Here is an 11,047-nt window from a genome sequence, read left to right on the forward strand (position 1 = left end):
AGCATGGTCAAGTATCCCCATGGTTGCAATAATGATATTTATATTTTGGGGGTAAACAACAGATATCTTGTTGGAATTAAAATTTGCTCAGCAGGAGTAACATTTTAAACCTAGCTGAGTACCACTAGCTAGTGAGATCATGGATCTTAGAGGAAAACCTACTAAGGACACTTTCATAAACCAGTATAATTTGCAACTGCAATACAAATACTTATTATATCCACAGACATGTGCATTTCTCACACCTTAGCAAAGAAACATCCTTTTCAGTAGATATAGACCATCACAGAAATACACAACTGTCAAATGCAGAGAACAACTATTTGTGGGTTGCCCATCCCAAATGTTACAACTATAACACAATTTCAATCCTATGCTAATGCTGAGAAAAAATCAAAGAAGAGCATACAGAAAGAGATCCAGGAATTCAGCAGGAGTCTAGAATCTTATAGATATGATAGGAATGCTGTATCTATGAAATCTTAACATAGTCCCATATCACAAGTAGCTCAAACAAGTCCTACATGACAATACCTCAATGTTTATGGGTAAGATCTCACAAGGTCCTCCTCCTAGATGTAGGTTTAGAGCTTTTTTAAAACTTACTTTTAATAAGGGTTCTTAAATGCTTCGACCCCCCTCACTACCTCACCATCCAAAGGAAGGAGAGAAATGATGGTAAATAGGACAAGGGAATATAGACCTGTTTAGAAGTAATTCTTAGAAGTGATTCCAATCTCGTTTTGTCAGGATATGAGCTTTTGAGTTCAGTAACTTCAGGATACCAAACATGAATCAGCAGCAGCAGCCTAATCCAGCAGAAACCATCAGGCCTCCACGGAATAGGCAAGAGTCAACAGGAGCAACCAGAACCAGCAGAGAAGTACTCTGCTGTGCCTCTCTCAATGAAACAAAGATCAGCAAGACAAAGAAGCAAACCAACAAAGCATTGCATTGATATACAAGCGCACCATCCCTGTCTGTTGAGCCCTTTTTATACTCTCTCCAAACATCACATGCTCCCCCACACACAGGTCTTGCCTCAATAAAATACCACATCAGTCTGTCTTAGCAAAATGGCATGTTAGTATATATCACCTGACTTATCCAAAGACTTCCACTTCACCTATATGGATAGTTGCTAGCAAGCAATGGCTGCTGAGAGTAAGAGATTCGGTTTTCTCCAGAGATAAGATACCTGATCTCAAACGTTCAGCCCTAAATTCATATACATATGAGCAACACTAAATGGACTCATCAGGCTTTATTTTTACATATGCATATATATGTATATGGGTGTATGTATAATAATAATAATTAAAGAAATGGTAATAAAGTTGAAATGGAGTGGAGGGTACATAGGAACTGTTGGAGGGTAGAAAATGTGGGGTGAAATAAGTTCTTCATAGAGTTAGAAAAAGCAATTCTCAAATTCATCTGGAATAACAAAAAACCCAGGATAGCTAAAACTATTCTCAACAACAAAATAAATTCTGGGGGAATTAGTATCCCAGACCTCAAGCAATACTACAAAGCAATAGTGTTAAAAACTGCATGGTATTGGTACAGTGACAGGCAGGTAGATCAATGGAATAGGATTGAAGACCCAGAAATGAACCCACACACCTATGGTCACTTGATCTTCGACAAAGGAGCTGAAAACATCCAGTGGAAAAAAGATAGTCTTTTCAACAAATGGTGCTGGCTCAACTGGAGGTCAGCATGCAGAAGAATGCAATTGATCCATCCTTATCTCCTTGTACTAAACTCAACTCCAAGTGGATCAAGGACCTCCACATAAAACCAGACACTCTGAAGCTAATAGAAAAGAAACTGGGGAAGAACCTTGAGGACATGGGCACAGGAGAAAATTTCCTGAACAGAACACCAATAGCTTATGCTCTAAGATCAAGAACAAATGGAACCTCATAAAATTACAAAGTTTCTGTAAGGCAAAGGACACCATCAAAAGGTCAAAACGGCAACCAACACACATCCGACAGAGGGCTAATATCCAATATATACAAAGAACTCAAGAAGTTAGACCCCAGGGAGCCAAATAACCCTATTAAAAATGGGGTACAGAGCTAAACAAAAAATTTTCACCTGAAGAAATTCGGATGGCCAAGAAGCACCTTAAGAAATGTTTAACATCATTAGTCATTAGGGAAATGCAAATCAAAACAATCCTGAGATTTCACCTCACATCAGTCAGAATGGCCAAGGTTAAAATCTCAGGAGACAGCAGGTGTTGGCGAGGATGTGGAGAAAGAGGAACATTTCTCCACTGCTGGTTGGATTGTAAGATGGTACAACCACTCTGGAAATCAGTCTGGTGGTTCCTCAGAAAACTGGTCATGACACTTCCGGAGGACCCAGCTAGACCACTCCTGGGCATACACCCAGAGGATTCCCCAGCATTTAATAAGGACACATGCTCCACTATGTTTATAGCAGTCCTATTTATAATAGCCAGAAGCTGGAAAGAACCCAGATGTCCCTCAAAGGTGGAATGGATACAGAAAATGTGGTATATTTACACAATGGAATACGACTCAGCAATTAAAAACAATGGATTCATGAAATTTTTACGCAAATGGTTGGAACTGGAAAATATCATCCTAAGTGAAGTAACCCAATCACAAAAGAATACACATGAAATGTAATCACTGATAAGTGGATATTAATTAGCTCAGAAGCTCTGAATACTCAAGACACAATTAGCATATCAAATGATTCCCATGAAGAAGGAAGGAGAGGGCCCTGATCCTGGAAAGACTTGATCCAGCATTGTAGGGGAGTACCAGGACAGAGAAAAGGGGGGGAGTGATTGGAGAATGGGTGGAGAGAAAAGGGATTATGGGACATATGGGGAGGGGAGAACTGGCAAAGGGGAAAGAATTTGCAATGTAAACAAAGAATATAGAAAATTTTAAAAAAGAAAATAAAAAAAGAAAATATGGAGTGAAATAATGTAAATACAGTATTTATGCATGCAATTCTACATAAAATAAATGTTTTTTAAAAAGAGGATCTCCTTAATTTTTGTTTGTTTGCATTGACATTTGAAAGTGCCTTGTTGCATCTCTGTTGGGATTAGGTGTTCTGAGTGTTTCTCAGATGTAAGGGAAACTTATGTTTGTTGAAAAAACTTAGTATATGCTTTTCTATCTTTGATCATTGAAGAGCTCAGCATTATTGCTATATAATTATATTCTAATTGTATGTCTTCTTTGCAAATTATGTCTTCCAGTTCTTTTTCCATTTCTCTTTTGTGACTAACGTTTACTCATCTCTAAATGGTGAAATAAATTAATAAATTTTCATTTTTATAAAAGGGAGAAAAGATTATAAAAATTGACCTAACAGAGCAATGGCATTTTTTAAAAATATTACTCGTTGTATAAGCAAGGTTTTTTCTTTCTTGTTTGGTACAGCCAAACAAGAAAAAAAAAACCTTGCTATCTTCTTAACACCCTATAATGTAAGAATGACCAGGTAGAAAATTCACAGTGAGATGACATGTCAGTTAGCACCCTGTTATCTCTCATAAGAGCCAGTGGGATGAGGAATTTCTATCTCCACCCACAGCAACCTCAACTCAATACAAGGAGATATAATTGGCAAGTCTTTCTCTTTGTCTCTCTGTTTCTGTCTCTGTCTCTGTCTCTCTCTCTCTCTCTCTCTCTCTCTCTCTCTCTCTCTCTCTCTCTCTCTCTCTGACAGCATCTCCTTTATAGCCTTCCCTTGGCTTGATCGGGCTAGCCTAGAACACACAGCAATCTATCTATCCCTTCCTATTGAGTGCCAGGACTAAAGGTATAAGTTGTCATACTTGGCATGGCAATGTGCTTTTGCAGGAGTGCTATTAATAGGACACAGGGAAAAAGAGTGAGCCCCACCACCTTGATCCGCATAATCCACTCTAGGAAGGCAACTAATTTAATGAAAAATTGAATCTCAACATAACATTCCAGCTATCCAGGTTACATTTTAAAAGTCACTTGTCAGAACTAGGTCAATCACAACTTGAATGAGGAAAGACAATATTCAGCTGTTAACATGCAGATAACAGAGTTGTTAGAATTATCTGACAAGAATTTTCAAATAAGCATTGTAAAATACATTTAAATGAACAGCTATGAATAGCTTTGAAACAACTGAAATAGGAAAAGTCCTGGTAATGACATAGAAGATGAAATAATAACCACATTAAATTCTTAAGACTACAAATCTAAAAAAGCAAAGTTTTAAAGGACTCAGTAGGTCTATTTAATAGCTGGAATAGAGGGAATAAAGGAAACAGTCAGTACATTTGAGGGCAAAGCAAGAGTAACCACCAAATCTGAATAATAGAACGAAAGCCACTGAGGAAAGAACAGAGCCTCGAGGACATGTTGTGTAATCAGAAGCAATAAGAAGATCCTAAAGTCTCAGGGAAGAGCAAATCAATGCTGACACACAAGCATATTTCAATGACATAAAACTAAAAGTAAGGAAGAAATCTTATTACCTAAAGTGCTGGATTTTGGTCAGTTCTATCTACTGTAATACTGTAAATGAAACAGCTTAAAGAATAGAAATGTATTTTTCATTATTCCAGAGTCTAGGATATCTGAGATAGGTGGGTCATTATGAAGAGGTTCCAGGGAAGCTTCTTTAAGTTTTTTTTCCTTTAAGTTTTAACATGGTTAGCTTTCTTCTGTATACTCTCATGGTAGCAAGAGAAGGCAAGGTTTCTGTTGGCCCTTCTTATTCATGGAAGTTTCACTATTAGCATTCTAATTACTTTGGTGAGACTCTATCCCTTGATAATGGGCATTAAGTATCAATATGTTAATGAGTCATGGATATTCAGTCTGTAGTAAAATCAAACTATTTGAACACTGGGATACTTCTCTTCAGAAAGCATAGAAACCTAAATGATTGGCACACCATTTTTTAAGCATTCAAAAGAATTGTCAACACAGAATTTTTTATATTCAAAATTATGAGAGCACACTCTAATAAAAGAAAATCAAGAGAGCATTTTATGAGCACAGATAACCTAAACATGTCTAAAAGAAATTCTGTACTGAAAATAAATGAGAAATCAGGAATGAAGGGCAACTGAGAATGACATATAAAGCAATATTTGCGTCTCTGAACTTTTCTATTCTATATTGATGATGAAAGTTAAGGTTATGATCTAGTCAAAGTAGAATTTGTAATACATAGACAAGTTTAAGATCACTGCAGTAGGAAAGAATGGGGAGTAGAGAAAGATAAATGGGGTCAAGTTATCTATATCATACTGAAACTGGAAAAGTATGACACCAGCAAGTTGCAATACAGCAGCAGATCTATATGGTATAAGGCCTAGGAAACCACTATAACACTATAGAGACAGATATTTTGAAGAAATTATACTACAAAATGGACACATACTAAGAACACAGATATTGGCAAAATTGTTTGAGAAACATGACCTAACTAATTGTTGTCTAAAAGAAATATATTTCAGTATAACAATATAAGCAAGATGGTTCAGCAGGTAAAGGTACTTGCTGCCAAACCTGAAGTATTGAGTGTGATCTCTGAGACCTACATGACATCCCTTCAAAGCTGTCTTTTGATTTCCAAATGCATGTGCATGCACACACATGCTCTCTGTCCCTGTCTCTGTCTCTCTCTCTCTCATACACACAGAGGCAAGCTAAAATGAAACAATGGAAAAGCAGTATCATGCAAACATTTCTCAAAGTAAAATGGGAGTGACTAAGTTAATATAAGATAAAGTAGACTTCAAAACAAAGAAAATCACTAGAGACAAAGCAAATTAATGAAAGGATCAATACATCAAAATACATGTAGCTTAAATGTGAATAACTAAATAACATTGCAAAGTATGTGAAGCAAAATGATATTTAGTTTCACAAAGAGAAGTAGACAAATCCACAATTATGATTGGAGACCTTAACACTACTTTTTCACCAATTGATAGAATAACTAGGCAAAAAATCAGTAATGCTATCATCTAACAAGATCTAATTGGCATTTATATAACACTTCACTTAGCAACAGCAGAAGAGGCATCCTCTTCAAGTACTTACAGAACATTCACCATAATAGGTCCTATCCTGAGACAAAAGACAAACCTCCTCACATTCAAAATAAAATAACTGAAATTATATAGAACATATTCTGTGAACTGTGACCACAAAGAATAAAGGAAAAAATCCAAATACATGAAAATGAAGCCATGGCTAAAGCAGTGAGGAGAAGGTGATTTGAGCCACTCAGTGTATACTACAAAGAAGAGACGGTCTCACTTTGAATCTGGGGTCAGATATTCAAGTTCCTGCTGGAAAAACTTACCAAAGCAAGATGGGGGAAATAATAAAGCATAGAAATCAATAAAATTAAATTTGAAAATAAGACAAAAATCAACAAAACAAGAAGCTTGTTTTCTGTAAAGATCAATAAAAGGTGACAAATGTCTAACTACTGACTGAAAAACCAGTGAGAATATATCATTAATAAACATCAAGAATGATACAAAGAACAATAAAGAGAAACTCTGAACATTTCTATATGTAAAACTTTAACAATTTAGAGAAAATAGGCAAGTTCTTGAAAAATGAAAACTTAAAAAAGCTGTTCAATACAAATTAAATATGTTTTATGTCCAAGTGACTGAATTCATGGTTTAAAATGCTCTGAGAAAAACATATCTAGGCCCAGATAGTTGAAATTAGGAATGCTATCAAAGGCAGAAGACTAATTAAGAGCAATTTAACATAGTCTCTTCCAGAAAACAGAAAAGGACAAAATCTTTGCAAACCCATTTAATGAGCCAATTCTATTGGCTCCCAAAGCTGCAAAGACAGTATAAACAAAAAGAGATCTATGCTTCAGTAGGTCTCAGAAATAAAAATATTCTTTAAAAACATGTTAGCAAGAGAATTAAACAATATGTAACATTGTTGATACATCATGACTGACTGAGGTTTACTCCAATTGTGTGAATCTGGTTCACTTTTGCCAGTCAGTGTAGTAATTGGTTTAGCAATATTCCAAGGTAGAAAGATAATACTGATCAATGCAAAAACTCACATGGCAAAGTCCAAAAGCTCTTTCTGATTTTCAAGAGCCTTTATGAAAGTATGTGGGGGCAGGTAGGGAGTGGAGGTAGAAAGATGTTGGAGAGAACTGACTCTCACAAGTTATTCTTTGACCTCCACAAATGTACCCCAGTACAATATGTCCACACATACATACACAAAGTAAATAATATAAAAAAGAAAATAAACTCTTTCCAAGGATATAGCTCAATCAATAAAGTATTTGTAGCAAAGTGGGTCCCAGCCTACACATAGAAAGTCAGGTGTGGTGGCATGCACTTGTAATCCCAGTCCCTGCAGCTCTCTGACAAGTGATTCTAGTATAATTGGCAAACCTCAGGTCTCAGGGAGAGGCCCTGTCTACAAAAACAGACATAGCTCCTTTGATACATTAACCAAGGTTGTCCTCTGGTATCCACACATGAGTATACATGTGCACACCTACTCACAGTTACATGTATATGAATACACACACATACACAAATATAGAATAGGTGATTTGTATAAAACTAAACACTTTTTGCTCATAACAGATAATATTAAGAAGATGGAAAACATGATATAAACTTAAAGAAAAAATTATGGGAGTACATATCTAGTAAATAAGTTATATAGATTATACAAAAAGAAAATTTAAAAACATAAAACAAGGAAAGAGTCTAAGAAGTTTGTACTAAGTTATTCTTAGAAAATAAGTCTAGATGCAAGAATCCACAAAATTATTTCACAAAATCCACTAACCTTAAACTGTAAAGAAGCAGGTATTCTTTAATGGGTCAATAGTTAAAGCACTATTGTACATCTATGCCACAGCTTACAATTCAGCAGTGACCACAACTGAACTGATGACACATGCAGTGGCTCAGATAAAGCTCAATTGCATGGTACTATATGCAAAATAATAACCAACTTCAGAGTGAAAGCTGTACATAAAAATGACAGTGAAAAATAACAGATTCCTGGGTGTCAAGGATAAGTGTGTTTGAGGGGGTATATGTGTTGCAACAGCTTTGAATATTGATTATGGAGATAGTTGTAGGACTCTATGCATATGATCAAATGACACACAATATACAGGTTGTATCAGTGCCTATTTCCTAGTTTTGATACTGTCCTTTAGTTACACAAAATGTAAAAAGTTTGGGGAACTGGATAAACAATAAGGAGATCTTTATGTAGTGCAATTTGCCTTTTCCTACAAATTTATTGTTATTCCAGTGTTGATTACAAAAAAAAAAAAAAAAAAAAAAGAATACACAGAAAGCTCTGAGGTATTCCTGTAGAATAACAGGGTCAATTCTACATGGTTTGTGGTAAAATGCCATGAGGCAATGGATTTTTAAATGCTTGGTTCACAATTAATGTTCAGTGATATGTGCATCTATATAGTGGTCTGTATTATTATGAGTTGGTACTTATTTCATTTATCTTATTATGAAAGTAATTGGGGGGAAAAGAATGTAATTAGATGTCTGGACTACCTCTTACCATCAGGTAAAAAGCATCTCATGTGGAGTTAATGTCCGTCATTTGGCCATGTGTCTTCTTCTAGGGCAAATGGCTTAGCTTTGCACCATGGCAAATCCAACAGGTGTGCAGGTACTGTCTGTCCAGCATGACTGCTTTACTGCATAAACTGTTTAGTGTGTCTTCATTTATTTTGTGTCAAGGCTAAGTAGATTACAAAGAAAAGAAGTTTGTATAGCTCACACTTTGGGAGGTAGAGAAGTCTGATATCTGAATATAGCAAAATGTAAAGGCCTCCTGTTGTCTCATGACACAAGGGGCGGATGGCATCATGTGTGAGAGTGACAAGCAGGCACCTGTAGAAGAGGACAAATGCCAGGGATAAACATGTAACAATTTGTTCTCACAGCAACCCACTTATATGAAATAGGACATTAATCTTTTCCAAGGATGGTGTCACTGTGACATAATTACCTCCAATTAGACCTTACCTTTTAAAGGTTCCACCTGTTCAAAAACACTAGCTCTCTGGAAAGCACACCTCAATATGAGTTTTACTAGGGGCAAATCATATTCAAATATGATGAAATAGCATCTATGTTGAACAGCGAGCAGCTCTGTAGCAGAGGCCTGAGATATGGGTGCAGTTTGACATTAAACATGTACTTGCGCATGTCCCCTCAGAGTCTGTGCCTGTGACTTAATTGAATCATTAATCATGGCAGGGCTTTAAATTGCTTGTGTGTGAAATGTGCAGTGATAACAGATACCATCAGAGTGTTTTCATGAAAGATGGTTGGAAGTCAAAAATCACCCCACTGTTTTATTACTCATCATATGTTTCTTCCGTGCACTTTGCCCAAAAATACAATTTCACTTGAAAGCCTTTTAGCTAGCTTTGCAGATTCTCCCCCATTGGGATTCCAACTTGTCTTTATCCCTCTCCTACTTCCTTCTCATACACTGTCCCCCTTCCACAAGTCTGCATCCAGCTGGCTCCATAACCTGACTGCTTTTCCCATTCTCATGATGCTCTGCCTATGCCTGACCCTATCCCTTCTTGTAGGTTCTTCCTTACCAGGTCTCCTGTCCTTAGCGTTTGATTGGGGTTTGAACCAAGTTGTGTTTATGGATGTTGTTTCCTTCTGCCTTTCCCGATAGGCTGCTGTGTTACTCTGAACTTAGTGGTTTCTCAGTAAATGTTTTCTGAGTCAGTGCTCAATGCCCATAGCCTGCAGACAATGAAGAGTAGCCTGAGCCCTGCCAGCCAGCAACTATGCTTGCAGTATCCTGGGACACTTATGTTGTAGAAGATACTTTCCAATCAACATGAAGGCAGGGCAAAGTCTGGAGAGTGTGAACCCCGTCATTGGTTGGCAACTACCCAGCATGCCCCTGGCCAGGGGGTAGCTGGGCAACCCTTGGCTCACAGACAACCATTGAGCAAGCCTCATAAAAGGGTCTGTGTCTATAGGCCTGACACATCTGGGCCGGGTGCTTGCGAAGCCCGTTGATATGCTGGATGGCACAGGCAGTTTCCTGTGCACTGTTATAGCCAAAGACCTATCCCCACCCCCATTTCTTCCAATCTTCAGTTCGAGTCACAAATATTCTGTCTGGCTGCTGTGGCCAAGAAGCAGTAGATTCTCTCAATCTAGATTCTCTCTTGGAGCACATTGATCTAGGCTAGAGTCTCATACTATTTCTCCAATTTATTCTATAAGCCCCTTTCACTTTTGTTTTAATATTTTGCTGTTGAAATATAGACTAGCATGATATAGAGTAGTAAAACTTATCTTTTCTGAAACTGTATTACCATCTGCATATCTACAATAAGCTATCGCTACTTAGTTTTGTAAGATTTACTACTGCCCCCTACAATTGATCAGGAACAGTTCAAGCTCTCTGCTCTCTGCACTTTTACTCAACATAGTACTGAAAGGCCCTAACCACTTTGATAAGCTAAGAAATGGAAATAAAATACATAGTGATAAGAAAGAAAGAAAGAAAGAAAGAAAGAAAGAAAGAAAGAAAGAAAGAAAGAAAGAACACTGTCTCTAGATGAAGATGACATGATTCTCTATGTGCAATATCCTCACAAATCATCTAACAAACCAAGAATTAATAAGTGAATTCAACACAAGAAATAATTGATCACATTTCTATATATCAGCAATACATATAGGAAAGCTACAATTTATGGCCCAATTCCATTTATGATTGTACCAGCAAATATGAAACACTTAGGTCTACCTTTAAAAAGCAAATATGCATTATTGCCAAAGTTACAAAAGTTACTGTAAGAAATTCATGTATTTTATTAAATGGAGAGAAATGCTCTCCTGGTTAGTTTTGACTGTCAATTTGACACAACCTAGAGTTACCTGGGAAGGGGCACACCAACTGAAGAACTGTTTTGATGACCTGTGGCCATGCCTGGTGAGAATGTCATGATTAATGACTGATAAGGGAGGGTT

The 11,047-nt window shown here is 36.9% G+C and overlaps 1 pseudogene; it reads left to right on the forward strand.

The window, feature by feature from the left end:
* The first annotated feature begins 790 nt into the window (after positions 1 to 790).
* LOC127674731 (peptidyl-prolyl cis-trans isomerase A-like) overlaps positions 791 to 11,047 on the forward strand; it is a 15,764-nt pseudogene continuing 5,507 nt past the window's right edge.

The sequence above is a fragment of the Apodemus sylvaticus genome, chromosome X (assembly GCF_947179515.1).
Source record: "Apodemus sylvaticus chromosome X, mApoSyl1.1, whole genome shotgun sequence".
NCBI lineage: Eukaryota > Metazoa > Chordata > Mammalia > Rodentia > Muridae > Apodemus > Apodemus sylvaticus.